This window comes from Suricata suricatta, chromosome 2 (genome assembly GCF_006229205.1).
Source record: "Suricata suricatta isolate VVHF042 chromosome 2, meerkat_22Aug2017_6uvM2_HiC, whole genome shotgun sequence".
NCBI classification, from domain to species: domain Eukaryota; kingdom Metazoa; phylum Chordata; class Mammalia; order Carnivora; family Herpestidae; genus Suricata; species Suricata suricatta.
In genome coordinates this window covers 719,589-734,287 of record NC_043701.1, presented here as the reverse complement: position 1 = coordinate 734,287, position 14,699 = coordinate 719,589, and the positions used below count along the sequence as shown (strand labels likewise).

Genomic DNA, 14,699 nt, shown 5'->3' with positions numbered 1-14,699 from the left:
GCCCCCCAGCCCCCGTCACACCTGCACTGTGCTGTGTCACAGGCGTGCCCCCAGCCCCCGTCACACCTGCACTGTGCTGTGTCACGGGCGTCCCTCCCCCAGCCCCTGTCATTATCTAGTCTGCAGAGGCCTTAATTAGTTCTCCTCTCCACACAGCATCATGCACAGGACACCAGTATATTTATAAATTATGCTGACTGGACCTATGAGCAGGAAGTAGCCACTCCCCACATATGTGGGTAAGACATTTGCATACCAGACTCAGGGTCACTGGCAGACTCTGATGCTGCTTGGCCCTCCGCGAGGCCCCAGAGGTGAATCCTAGAGCAGACTCTTAGGGTTTGGGAGCAAACACACGACAGATAGCTACTCCTCTTTCAAGAAGCTGCTTTGGGCTGCTACTATACCTTAGTCCAGAATGAACGCCTGGCCACAGCCCACCAAGCGACCACACAACTCGGTTACGGTGAGTGAGGAGTTGTGCGGTCACAGCCGCCTCTCAGCTCACACACGCCGTGCCCCTCTGTCCACTCATCCTGACCTGCAAGCAGCCGCCAGCAAGTGTCTCCCCCCCAGGGCCCCATGGTGCTTCTGGGAACTGCGTGTGCTCAGTTCCCTGACGAGGGGCTGACTTTCACAGGACACCTCGTCACCAAGGGCAAGGCCAGGAGCACCGTCACGGGCTCCTGTCCATCCTTGTCCTTGACCTCTCATCCCACACCCATGGTCCCTCCCCACTGCAGACTCAGGCTCCAGACCAGACAGCAGCCTGGCGGACCCGCTTCTTCATCTCCCATGACTGGGTCCGGCCAGCTCCCTGTAACTGATCACGTACGCAGCCTGCTAGTGGCTCGCTTTCCTGACTCAACCTAGGACAGTTGTGTCCCAGGGAGAAAGGGAGCCATCGTCCGATGACTTGGAGTGAATGAGGTCATGTAATTCTCTAGTGCAGAGCTTTCCGGTGTCTTCACGAACCAGTATGCATCATGAACATTCAAAAGGAGGAAATGAGCAAGTAATGCTTCCCAAACCTACTGGACCACAGACTTTTTTTTATGGAGCCACTGATAAGCTCTGTGGGATTTGATGTAGAAAGAACGTACGGACTCAGTCCTCTCCCGGCCCCTCCTTCCAGGCCTGGGCCCCCAGCAGGCCATTTAGGTCCTGACCCCAAGACGTGCGAATTTCACCCTCCAGGAGGCTCCCCTCACCCTCACTGACACCAAGGCGCTGTGTGTGCAAGGAGGCCTCCCACGCAGGCTCTGAGGGACAGGAAGCAGGGCCTCATTGTCGTGGTAGGAACGGGTCACAGAAACGCTAAGTGTGCTCACGCAGCTTCCCACTCCGTTTTAAAAATTACATACACAACATAAATTATGCATGTGACAATCATGTGTATGATATCTGAATTACTGTAAATTGTTTTTATTCTCAAGTTAGCTAACATACACTGTAGTCTGGCTTCAGGAGGAGAACCCAGTGACTCATCACTCACATACGACCCCAGGGCTCATCCCAACAAGTGCCCTCCTTAGTGCCTTCGCCCGTTTGGCTCACCCCCCACCTCCCCTCCAGCACCCCTCAATTTGTTCTCCGTATTTAAGAGTCTCTTACGGTTTGCCTCCCCCTCTGTTTTCATCCTATTTTTCTTCCCTTCCCCTAAGATCATCTGTTAAGTTTCTCGAATTCCACATATGAGTAAAATCCTGACATCCACCTTCCTCTGCCTGACTTGTTTCACTCAGTGTATTTTTACAACAATCTTCTCAGTCCCCCGTGAAGTAAGCAGGTAGCAGGAAGCTCCTACACGACAGACACTTGCATAATGACAATGTTTAGAGGCAACCGGACTTTCTGGAGGTCGATCAGTGGCTGCTCCGCATGCGCCCGAGCAGGGCTGGTCCCAGGCTGGCCTCTCTGCTCCCGGGACCTCCAGGCGTGTCCCCTACTGTCTGAAGTGCTGTCGGAACTGCTGTGGTTCCGACCTCTAGGGCTGCCTCTGGCCCAGGGAGGGAACCCCTGCCAGAGCCTTCCGTGAGCAAGGCTGCCTGTTTCTAGCCCTCTTCTCTCTCTCAGCGCTGCTCCTCCTGACCCAGGAGGCCCACGGTCTTTAAGGAGAAGCGAAGCCCGTGCTGAGCACTCGGTGCAGCGGCAGCCGGGGCCGCCACGCGGGGCGGGGCACGGGCTGGGTCCACGCTTGCCTACCTGTTCGGGAGAGCCGCTGCAAGGTGGCTGCCAGGTGCCGCAGAGCCGCCGGGGACACTTCATAGCGGTGTGTGTCTATCGCTGGAACCTTCTGGCACCTTCCGAACACCCCATCTGTGAGAAAAGGGAAGCGGAGAAGACAAAGTGACATTTCGTTTTCATAGAGAAGAAAGGCATTACATACATCCTTGCAATATATTCTCATTACGCACTGTGGTGAGGCTTTGGAACACGGCTTTAGAAAGTCATCAAAACACCATCAATTCAGAAGCACTTGGAAAGTAATGGTTTATTTAGATAGGAGAGCGTCATGGAAACACAGTTGCGGAGGTACAGAGAAAAGGACGTGAACCAGAGTCGTTGGCATTTTCTGTTCTGCTTTCCCAGGCCTTCCTCTCTCGCCCTCCCCACCACTCGCCTTCTGTAATTCCCGGCCCCGGAGTCCACCTTTCTGACGGGAAGCTCTGCTTCTGACAGTCCTGTGACAAAACAGTCAGTAACACTGAGGGCCAGTTTTCCAGACGAGAAACAGAACACCCAGGAAATATAAATATCACTTTGCAGAAGGCCTGAGGACCGTGGAAGTTCCTGCCACGCGGCCACCGCGGGCGAGGGGCTGGCAGACGGGGGCAGGCGCGGGAGGGGCAGCGAGGCCGCACAAGGCGCCCCTGGAGCAAGAGACCACGGGGCCTGATTTCTCTCGCTCTGCTCCGTCTGCCCTAAATGACACTCTCTGCTCGTCAACATCGCTTCGAACCATGCCCTCTGATTAATTCAGGCTCCTGTTAGTTCCTATCCGGCAAATCATTCACTTTGAAATAAGCTTCCTGCAGGGGTTCAAACACCCAAATCCCTGTCGTTTGTACACACAAAAGACGAATTCAAGGGCCAGGAGGCCATCTGCGTCTTCAGGCCCGGACGGAAGGGGAAACACTTCTCATTGTTCTCAACAGTCTCCCTGCACGAAGTACAGCCGAGAAAGCCCTTCAAACACAACAAGTTTAATCAGCAGACACGTTTGCCCAGTGCCCGGCTGACTCGTGCCTACGGGCCTGACGTCCATATGTGCTTAAGACGGACGGCGGCGCTGTGTGATTAGCAGAGTCATCCTAAGTGTGGAAGGCGTATCGTGGATTTCCACGGGACTCTGCACAGCGGGGGACACGGCCACACAGCCATTCAGTCGGGCAGACCATGGCCCTGCAGAGGAGCCGGGCCCTTCCACTGGCTGCCTCCCCTGCACAGGGCTCTGTCGGGCACCCCTGCAGGCCACCTCTGTGCGTCACCTCCACCCTACGGCATTGCCCCTCTCTCCAAGTGACTCACTTAAATTAACACAAAAGCCACGTCCGGCTAAAGTGATTCCCAGTGACAGTTCTCTTGGAGGGAGGGTCTCGTCCCCCTGCCACCATCTCCACGTGAGCACAGATAGTAAGTGTCCCTGTTCTGATTTTGCTTTGTGCAAAGACCCTGTGCCTGTGGATGGTGTGTTCACGTGGGGAAGGAAGAGGGAGGGGGAGAAGGGGCTAAGAGGAAAACGAAGACCACTCTATAATGTTCCTGAAACTTTCATTTTACTTTACAAATGGAATATCTCGAAAATAGAATCCTCACGTGTAGGGACCAGAGGAGCATTAAGATGGTCGACCCCACATTTTACAAATGAGCATTGTGATCGAGGCCACGGGAGGAAGAGAAATCAGGTCCCTGACTCCCTGCTGAGGTCCTCATCAGTGAAAACCGGCCAAAGACGGCGCCCACCTGTCCGGGACATCACAAGTAGATTAATCCCTTCTGACCTAGGACAGTTTCACCCTTGAAAGCTGGGTTTTGCTACGCACTGTGGTAAATATATTCTTGGGAAAATCTTTATTGGATATTCTTGAAATTTCTCTCTTAAATATGTACTTAAAACACATATATGTGACATAATACATACTATCTTTGTGCTTTTAAAATTACGTTTAGTTTTAGCTGATAATTTAGTTTTAATGATTTGAATGCTGAAACTGAACTAGCCGCTGACTCTCTTCGCCCTGAGACTACAGCCCTGCTGACGAGGCTGGGCAGACCTTGCCTCAGCACATGTTTTTGAACTTCATTCTGTAAATAAACTATGTTTTAAAGCAGTTTCAGGGTCACGGCGACACTGAAGGCACAGAGTTCCCATACACCTCCTGCCCTCACGCCGGCGTTCGCCTCCTCGAACCCCCAGCCCCGGCCGGAGCAGCGCCCCTGCCACAGCCAGTGAGCCTGTGCTGACGCCTCATCACCACCCAAAGTCCGTAGTTTGTATCTGGGTCATTCTCGGTGCTGTGTCTCGATGGGCTCGGACAAGTGCGTGGTGGCCTGTGTCACCATCACAGCGTCACACAGGGTAGTGTCACCCCCTGAAAACCCTCTGTGCCCCCCGTTCGTCCTCCCCCCCCACCCCTGGCAGTCACTGACCACTTTCCTGTCTCCAAAGTCGTGTCTTTTCCAGAGTGGCATAGACAGCTGGCGCCTGAACCACACCGGTTTGACTCTGTAGGTCCGCTTTTACACACAGATCTGTTTTTAGAATACAGCACAGTACCATGCAGACACGCATGTTGGTTTGTATACATCCGTGCATCCACGTGTGTGTACAGTGTGTGTACCTGTATCCACGTGTGTGTGTTTACACACGTGCCCATGCATACGTGTCTACAAGGGTTCCATGCATATGCTTCTGCACGTGTGTTGTGCATGTGTGACGTGCGTGTTGCATGGGTGTGCATATACGTGTACACACAGACGGCCCCTGCCACGTGTCTAACTGCCACACTCAGTGTGAGAACCCAACATCATAAATTCATCTAGGAAACAGATATGCTAATGCCTCCTGCCCAGAAACCTGATCTCCTTGCTTATTTCTCAATAAACAACATCACCACCTTTTCCTGTTTCCTCTGACGACGGTGTGGACACTCTCATCCACACCTTCTCCTCACTTCCAGCCCCACATCTGCTGTGTGTCTGCGGTGCCCCCCCCCAGGAGTGGACTCTGCCCCTGCCCACACTGCTCGGCCTCGGCCCCCAATCTCAGGAAACGCGCAGCCCTGCTCTGACATCCCACCTGCTGGACGCTGGGACAGCCATGGGACACGCATCCGGGGCAGAAGTGGACTCGCAGCTCCTCGCTCACAATCACGGCACCGGCCACAGAAGGACGTGCTACGGGGTGGCACGAAGCAAGGACCTCACCCAACACACAGAGACCCGGGAGGGTGGCAGCCCGCTGGGCCCCAACATTCACCGAATGGGGGTGCCCACCTGGGGCCGGCAGGGGCACCTAGGCAGAGGAGGAGGCTCTGTGGGGGACAGGAAGTGTCCGGTCGCTAGAGCTCCGGGACCAGGCGCCGAGCTCCCGGATGTAGAGCAAGCCAGGTGGTGCACGCGCAGCCCAAGGGCACGGAGAGGCTCGGCCTTTCCTCCAGAAGCTGCTGGGGCCTTCCAGGCAGGTTTTGCATTCCGCCAGGAGCCAAGGGGTGAAGCTGCCTGTGCAGGGGTGGGTGGCCGGGCGAGGAGGGCCACCCTAGAAGTCAGGGGGCAGGATAGGTCCCACCGCTCTCAGGGGTGAACCCGACGAGCGCCAATGCGGCACAGCTGTGGGACAGCCACTTCCACGCGGCCACGGCACAGAAAGTCTCTGGGGTTTAAGGACATATTCCGAGGGATGGCCCACGGGATGCACGTTTTTCCGAAGCAGTAACAAAGCTGTCTTGCTGCCAGCTGGGAGAGGTGACCAATGGCCCCCAGTGGAGGGCTGCTGCATCTCTCCGTGGGGGGCCACCTCCCAGACCTCTGTGGGCAGTGACCACAGCAGTCATAGAATCATGGACTGCGCTGAAAATCCCCAAACTTGCTGACCTCGGTGGGATTCTAAGGCTGTCCCCAAGTCCCGGATGTCTGGAATGGCAACCCCCTCTCCATTTTGCAGAGCAGAAGACTGGGCTCCACTGCTGCCGGGAACCAGAGGGTCCACGCTTTTAAACAGAACAGGAAGGGACATGTGCCACCCTGGGGAAAGAGCTGCTGCCCCAGCCGCGTGTCCCTGGTTGTCACCGACTGGGTGTCACTAACCCGACAGCCTTCTCCAGCTGGGCAGCGGGCGTCTCCTGTTAGGGGAGACCTTGAGGATTTCTTTGCTGTTTGTTTGGAAGAATGTGAAAATACATAGCTTGTTCGTGTCTGTGCGTTTATTTTAACCAGTGCTCCGTGGAGCATTATTCCCAGAGGCAAAAGTCATTCTCACTCATCAACATCACTGTCCCCAAACACTGATGCGGGCCTGTGGCTATGCCCTCTTCCTGGACCGGCGTTTCAGAATTCACTTCTCCATCGGTCTGTGGGGCTGTGCACGCCCCAGGCTGCGTAGCACACACGTGCGTGTGCCCGCATGCACACACGTCTGCACGTCCCTCCAGCACAGACACGGTCCTCTCCCCTCCAGCACTGGGGATCCTGGAAGGCAGGTCCCACAGCCACGCCTCTCAGAGCTCCCGCATGCGACACTCCACGCTGCACCCACTATGGGCTCAGTAAATATTTGTGACTGATTAACTGGTGTTTTGCCATTTGCCTGGAAAAAAAAAGCTGAGGGGCGCCTGGGTGGCTCGGGCGGTTAAGCGCCAGACTCTTGATTTCTACTCAGGTCGTGACCTCACAGTTCATGGGTCCGAGCCCCGCGTCAGGCTCCGTGCTGACAGAGTGGAGCCTGCTTGGGGCTCTCTGTCCCTCCTTCTCTCCCTCCCCCTCTCCCTTGCAGGCGCTCTCTCCCTCTCTCAATATAAATAAGCATTAAAAAGAAAAAGCCGAGATGCCCAAGGAAATGTATACCGCCATTACTAGAATCCTAATTTTCTGGAATCGCACCCTGATTTAGAAGTGCATAGTCCAGCAGCTGAGCCGGGTGGAGGAAGGGCCAGGGATCACCGAGAACAAACCCGGAGGCTCATGGTAGAGCCTGCAGTTGAGGGCAGTGCTCCTCCGTGCGTTCCGCCAACAGCGCCTCCTCCCCCAACTCCGCGCAGACTCAGGGCACCGGTCCTCCCCCGCGCAGCCAGCCCCAGCCTCCCTCGCGGAGGAGGCGGTCCGAGGGGGCCTCTGCTCTGGGGCAGGCACCTCTTGCTCAGAGACACGGGCCTTCACTCTCAGGATGCCATGGCTTTGGGGACTGCAGAGCGCAGGCCTCTCGGAACGAGCTGAGCCAACAGGTCAGGCCGTCGGGCGGCCGTGGGCTTGAACAGGGTGCTTCTTGGAGGGAAGCATTTCTGTTCAGCTTCCCTCGCGCAGTTCGCCCCGGGCTTGCATTAAAGGGCGTTCTGGAAAAAAGCCTGTGGCGTCTACACTGTGCGCCCACTGGGAAGCGTCCCTCACAGCATCCTCCGTGTCCCTCTCATAAAGACCCGTCCAGGGGAGGAGTCCCCAGGCCGGGCCACCACCTTCACCTCCCAGTAGCCCTCTTGCCAGTCACCGCTGTTCTTGTCACCGATTGCATATTCAATCCTTTCTTCTTCTTTTTCTGTCCTGCCCTGTTTTTAAAATTTTTTTATACATCTTTTTTACATTTCTTCATTATTTCTTTGGGAAGAGATAATAAGACTAGGTAATTTACAAACACAATGTGACCACCTTATTTAGATTTTCAGAGCAGGATAATTAGTTTAGGGCACGTTTAGAAATCATTGCAAAGCATATACCTATTCAATAATTTGTGTAAATAGTTTATTCATGTAAATAATATGCATGTGCAAACGTATTATCTTGGTTCCCTGGAAACCTTAAGAACAATGTTCTTGATTTTGGAGCTAGAAGGGATAGGCAGAAGAGGTGTCACAATTATAAAGTCTTCGCAAATGAGGGTGTACCAGAGGTGACATTAAAATAATTATGGGGCAGGAGAGAAACGTAAAATAAGCAGCCGTGCGCAGAATTTCCTCGCACGGGGAAAAACACGAGCTTTCAGGATGTCTAGCCCAGGGACCAGCCTTTCCATAACCATGGAAACAATGGCCCGTGACATGCATTCAGATTCTCAAAACACTGCATACAGTAAACACCAAAGGCATTCACGCACCTTGTGAAATGGCTGGTCAAGAGGAACAAACCTGCGGGGCAAGAGGAACAGGGGTCTGTGTAAAGCAGCTCCTGGGAGCCTGCAGGGGAAACGCAGGAAGCGGTAAGGGGTTTGACCACAAGGTACTTCTGGGACATTCCAGGAATTTAACCCAGTGCTCAGAACCGGCGCGCATGCTCAGAGAGACGTGTTTTGGGGGCGTCCGGTGGTATCTGAGCACCCATTAGCTGCTGTCTAGGAAGCACATTACATTTTATAAAACTGGTTCATGGTTCACGCCCACGCTGCATCAAACTTGGCACCGCGGTGGCAGTGAGGATGAAGCAGCAACAGCGCCCCCTCGTGGCCACCTCCCCTCAGCACTGGATCCTCACCAGGCACCGACGGTGGGGGAGCTCCGGGAAGCCCAGACAGGCCAGAGACCTTATCCACAGAGCTGGCTGGACCCCAGTTCGGAGATGGTGCTGCTGTTCCCCAGGGAGGCAGGGGAGTTAGTGACGTGCACACGTAGACACCCACACTAGCTCACATGCTTGCACACTCACATCTGTGCACACTCGTACACCCATCCATAACACCACACAAGCATACACGCTTGCGCACTCGCAACTGTGCACACACCCATCCATGCCACCCACAAGCATGCGTACTTGCACACATCTGTGCACACACTTGTACACCCATCCATACACGTTCTTGCAGGGTCAACAACCAGGCCAGGGGACACCCCCCTCACTGGCAGACAGATGACTGCACCCACCTTGCAGGCTTGCTTGAGCCCCGTGCTCCAGCGTCCTGCTGTTCCAGGCTAAATCACCCTTTCCTTCTCTCTGGCTTCCCCTCCGGGGTCCTGGAGGACCCCAGTCTTTCTTCCCTTCCCTGGCAGAAGCTGCCCCCCAGGTTGGTCAGGGTGCCCGCAGGCCACATGGGAAGGACCTGCCTGCTCAGACCCCGGAGACACCTCTGCGCACAGTGTGGCTGGGGACAGAGAGAGGGCCCAGCTGTTCAGAAGCTGCAAGCGAACCTCGGTCAAGCCCGTGAGGTGATGACACTCTGCCACCCCTCCTGTGAATACTGGAGGCCAACCTCTCGCATCAGCCAAGGAGCGCGGGACGGGCTGGGAAGGTAAATGTGGCTCCTAAGCCTCAGGCTGGTAGCCAGGCGGGCCCTGGGTGAGCAGTGAAGATAGCAATAAGAATAAATAAACCCCGTCCTGTGGCTGCCGCTGAGCGCTTATGCTCCAAGCCCTTTCTAAGCCTTTTAGGTGCAAGAACTCTACATCCCCGTCACACTCCGATGGAGCTGTTACACAGAGCACCACCATCCACTTTACACCAGCTGGAAACTGAGGCAAAGAGGGGCTCCTGAGGTCCCCAACCCAACAGCGTGCGTCCCAGGCGCCCCGACAGCAACAGCTTTGAGTGGACTTCTGCACCATGACAAGCCACCCACAGCCAGAGGCAGAGGCCAGTGCCCTTCCCTGCACTGGCCACGGGGTTGGTGCCCACGTGCCTCCCAGAGCTCCCGCCAGCAGTCCGGAGCCCATGTGCAGGATGGGGCTGGGTGTGAGCGGGACCTTCAGACCTTCTGTGGCAGCTGCCAACTACCCGATTAAGCAGGGAGCGGCAGACCATGCTGGGGGCCGCCCTTCAGACACTCCGGCCGCCCGCTTGCTCAGACCCGGGGGTTGCCCACGCCCAGCCTGGACGCTCCCGCCTCCGCTGGAGGCCGAACGAGCCCCGGGGGCGGGCACACTGCTTGGCGCCTCCACGTTTCCCAGTGAAATCAGTTCAAAGGCAAAGCCCCTGAGAGTTCCTGCGCAGCATGAACACGCCCACAGGTGTCTGCGGGTTCGGGAGAGGAGAGGAAGGGCCAGCTGTGCGACAGCGTCCTGACTGTCACTGAGTCACTTATAAAGGGTCACCATGGGGGCGCCTGGGCGGCTCAGTCGGTTAACTGTCCGGCTTCGGCTCAGGTCATGACCTCACGGTCTGTGTCTTCGAGCCCTGCGTCTGGCTGTGCTGACAGCTCAGAGCCTGGAGCTGCTTTGGATTCTGGGTCTCCCTCTCTCTCTCTGCCGATCCACCTCTCACACTGTCTTTCTCTCAAAAATAAATAAACATTAAAAAAAAGTTGACGTGGAAAATTTTAAATTATGTGTATTTTTCCTCAATTTGAAAATTTAACAAACAGCAATTCAAAATAAAAGAGTGTCACGAGGCAGGGCCCCCTCGGCGAGCAGCGAGGGATGTGGATACGAGAGGCTCAGGCTGTCCCGTGAGGCGGGCCGCCTCCAGCGGACGGGGGAGGAGCTGCAGGGGTCCCTGAGGTCAGGCACAGCTGCTGCCCGAGCACATGTTGGGGGCAGGCTTTCTTTGGGGCACTACTGGTCATGAGAATGAGTTCAAATTTCGTTTAGTTCAAATCAATGAGCACGCATTTGGTGCCCACTCTGCCCACCAGCCAGGCCCAACTGTTGGACTTAGGGAATACCGCCCCCTCATATCTGATGAGACACACCTGGGCATCAAGATGTCACCAGGGCCTGAGTCCCTGAAAGCCAGGACCCAAAGAGAAGGCTGGTAGGCCTGGTCTGCTGGAGAAAGTCAGGGCTGATCAGGGAGGGCTTTCTGGAAGAGGCAAGGCCGGGGCGCTCTACTACTGCTGTCCAGCCGAGGACGCCTGTGAGGCCCGCGGCCTCGGGTCTCCGGCCCGCCCTTCCCGCCGGCAGTCGGGGGTGGAGGGCATTTCTAGCAGGCACGGGCTGTCTTCATAACTGCAAGGACCTGCAAAGTACGGGGTCGGGCTGCTTTGCTACGGGGGCTCTCGGTCCCCAGGAGCGGTGGCTCCAGTCACGGGGGCAGGGCCGGCTCACCCCACCCCCATCAAAGCGCTTACACATTGTGTTAAGTAACTGCTCACAACACGGTGCATCTGGGGTTTGAACACAAATTATAGTGCCTGGAATTTAATAAAAGGAACTCTTTGGAGTGTTGGTTGGAGTGTGACACAGGAGTTTGGAATTGCATACACACGGGGGAAACCCGACTCTGCCAGCTCTAGGATGAGAAAAAGTGAAAACCAAAGAGTCCCCAGATATAATCCCCGCAGAAAGAGAACAGGAGGCAGTGATACTTTCCTTTTCCTCAGCTGCAGCACGCACGACAAGCCGCAGCTCACAGCTGGGTGCACGGGGTGGACGCCAGCGGCACTTGCAAGGGAGGGAGCAGGACCTACAAGAATCTGAGACTCAGCTGATGGAACGTCACGTGCCTGCTTCGTGCCAGGGCCTCACCGCAACCATTCCTTCCTCCAACACCCCTCTCTGTTCACAAGTGTCTTCTGTCAGCCAGTGGATCATGCTGAAGGGACACGGGAACCTGCAGACCCACGGAAGACACCGTCTCAAGCCTGAGCTGGGTTGTGCCTTATCAGCTCCCACGCCTGTCCATTTTAGAAGGGCACGGGGACAAAGCCCAGGACCCTGTCAGCAAAGGTGCACAGCAAAGTGGACCACGGTGTTCTGTGCTTCCCTGAGAAAGTCTACAGACAGGACAGGCCCCAGAAGGCACTGGTCTACAGGGGGCGGGGCCACTGGCCAGCAAGGGGCAGGAAGCACCAGTCTGCAGGGGCAGGAGATACCAGCCTGCAGGGGGCAGGGGGCACCGGTCTGCAAGGGGCAGGAAGCACCAGTCTGCAGGGGGCAGGAGGCACCGGACTGCAGGGGCAGGAGATACCAGCCTGCAGGGGGCAGGAGGCACCAGTCTGCAGGGGGCAGGAAGCACCAGCCTGCAGGGGGCAGGAGGCACCAGTCTGCAGGGGGCAGGAAGCACCAGTCTGCAGGGGGCAGGAGGCACCGGACTGCAGGGGGCAGGAGGCACCAGTCTGCAGGGGGCAGGAGGCACCAGTCTGCAGGGGGCAGGAGATACCAGCCTGCAGGGAGCAGGAGGCCCAGCCGAAGGTAGACTCTGGCCTGTTGAGCTGCTTGCTCACCCGACCCAAACAGGCGGAATCTTCTGTCTGCTCCACGTGGCTGCTGGCTGCCCGGCCCCTGTCCCAGCGCAGCCCTCGGCTCACTGGACGGCCAGTGCCCCTCGCACGTGTAAACGGCGGGACCTGGCCTTGGAGACCCCTCCAGAGAGCAATCAGACCCGTGAGAACGAGCCTCCAGAACTCGCACGCATGCCAGGAACGGTCTGCCGCACGACCCAGGAACCCTCATACCCAGTGCTTTAAACTCAGGCCGGGCAGAGAGGCGGGAGCCCCGTGAGGGGGACGTCCAGTTTGAAAAGAGGAAGTGCGTGCTTCCCGACCCCAAGCGGGGGTCCGAGAGGGCTTCTCACGCTGACCCCGTGCTCGGCTGTGATGCGCTGCTGCACGGCTCCAACGGCTCCTGCTCCTTCCAAAGCCGGACTGGGTCACACAACCCCGCCGTTCATGCACCGCTGCGACTTCACCTCTCGTTGGCCTCTGAGCCCTGAAGAGGAGGCCTGGCAGCTGCTGGGTTTGGAGCACTCAGACAGAAAGTTCTGGGCCCCAGAGCTTTCCCGGGGAGAGGGGCTGGCAGGGCGGGGGGCGGCTGGTGTCAGTAATCCCCAGCACAATGCTGACCAGCAAAAACAACTCACACTGAGCCTTAAAACAGTTCTTCCTGTAAAGAAAACTCGCCTCTTAAGATCATCGACTATGTGAGCACAGTAATAGATTCTTCCGACGGACACATTAACCTTCCTGCCTGCTTCCCACCATCTCGGGCCGAGTGGCTCTGCCGGTCCTCGGCTGTGTTCCTGAAATGGATGGACCTGGCCCAGCCACCTACCGGACACTCGCCCTGCGGCACGTGGGAACAGGTGAACAGACCACCACCCCTTGGGATTTCAGAATAAACAGGGGTTTTGCCGAGAACTGAAGAGAATGATAGTGTGTGTTTTACTCAGGCCCTTGCGCTTCCTAGACAAGAAAACTGAGGCCATGAGGGGTCAGACAGCCCACCAGGGCTGCCCCCAACCCCTACTCCCTACCAGAACAACACCCGCAGCCACCGTCCCCGCTCCGGCCCTGCCTGGACACTCTAGCAGCCACAGTTCCTTCGATAGAAACAACACAATAAAATGTGAGGTCAGAGTTGAAAGATAACACATTGCATTGGGCCATGTAAACAATCCTAAAAAGATCCTGGTTGGACACTATTTCACTTTATGTATTTCTAAGTATAATGTTGAAGCACACATCCTACTTAATAGACTGCATTTGCCACACACCTAAGATCACCACTCCCATCTGTGCTCATCCCAGGACGATGAGTAAGAGCAGGGACCCTGAACAGGGCCCAAGGACACTAGGTCCCGGTCCCAGCTTTGCCACCAGCCTGCTGTGCAACCTGCAGCAAATCACCACCCCCCCGAAACCTCCGCTCCCTAAAATACAACAGTTGAATGAAATATTTTGTAAGAGCCTTCCTTCTAGATCAAATGCTATGTTTACAGAAAACACATAGGACATGAGCATGATTGCCTACACTGACTTTCTGAACTTCAAGAAGTGTCCACCTCCACCTCATTCTGAGAAAGACACCTGCTGCTTCCTGTACTAGCCTATCTGTCCACTTGTGTCCAAACAGAGCTGAGCTGTGTCAGGACCAGCAGCAGCTCTGGAGCAGCAGCCTCAGGACCAGCATCGAAGCTGGAGCAGCAGCGTCAGGACCAGCATCAGTGCTGGAGCAGTAGCGTCAGGACCAGCATCGGTGCTGGAGCAGCAGCATAGGGACCAGCATCAGTGCTGGAGCAGCAGCATCAGGACCAGCACTGAAGTTGGAGCAGCAGCGTCATCAGGACTAGCATCAGTGCTGGAGCAACAGCATCAGGACCAGCATCGGTGCTGGAGCAACAGCGTCATCAGGACAAGCATCGGTGCTGGAGCAGCAGTGTCAGGACCAGCATCAGTGCTGGAGCAGCAGCGTCAGGACCAGCATTGGTGCTGGAGCACAAGTGTCATCAGGACCAGCATCGGTGCTGGAGCAGCATCATCAGGACCAGCATCAGTGCTGGAGCAGCAGCGTCATCAGGACAAGCATCAGTGCTGGAGCAGCAGCATCAGTGCTGGAGCAGCAGCGTCATCAGGACAAGCATCAGTGCTGGAGCAACAGCATCAGGACCAGCATCAGTGCTGGAGCAGCAGCGTCATCAGGACCAGCATCAGTGCTGGAGCAGCAGTGTCAGGACCAGCAACAGTGCTGGAGCAGCAGCGTCATCAGGACCAGCATCGGTGCTGGAGCAGCAGCGTCATCAGGACCAGGATCAGTGCTGGAGCAGCAGCGTCAGGACCAGCAGCAGTGCTGGAGCAGCAGCGTCTTCAGGACCAGCATCAGTGCTGGAGCAGTAGCGTCATCAGGACC

The 14,699-nt window shown here is 56.3% G+C and overlaps 1 protein-coding gene across 1 annotated transcript in view; it reads right to left on the bottom strand.

The window, feature by feature from the left end:
• LOC115304168 (receptor-type tyrosine-protein phosphatase N2-like) overlaps positions 1-14,699 on the bottom strand; it is a 333,289-nt gene that overhangs the window by 134,886 nt on the left and 183,704 nt on the right. Inside the window, exon 3 of the mRNA XM_029954228.1 lies at positions 2,206-2,319. The gene's annotated coding sequence lies outside the window, so the exon portion shown is untranslated. The remainder of the gene's footprint in view (positions 1-2,205; positions 2,320-14,699) is intronic.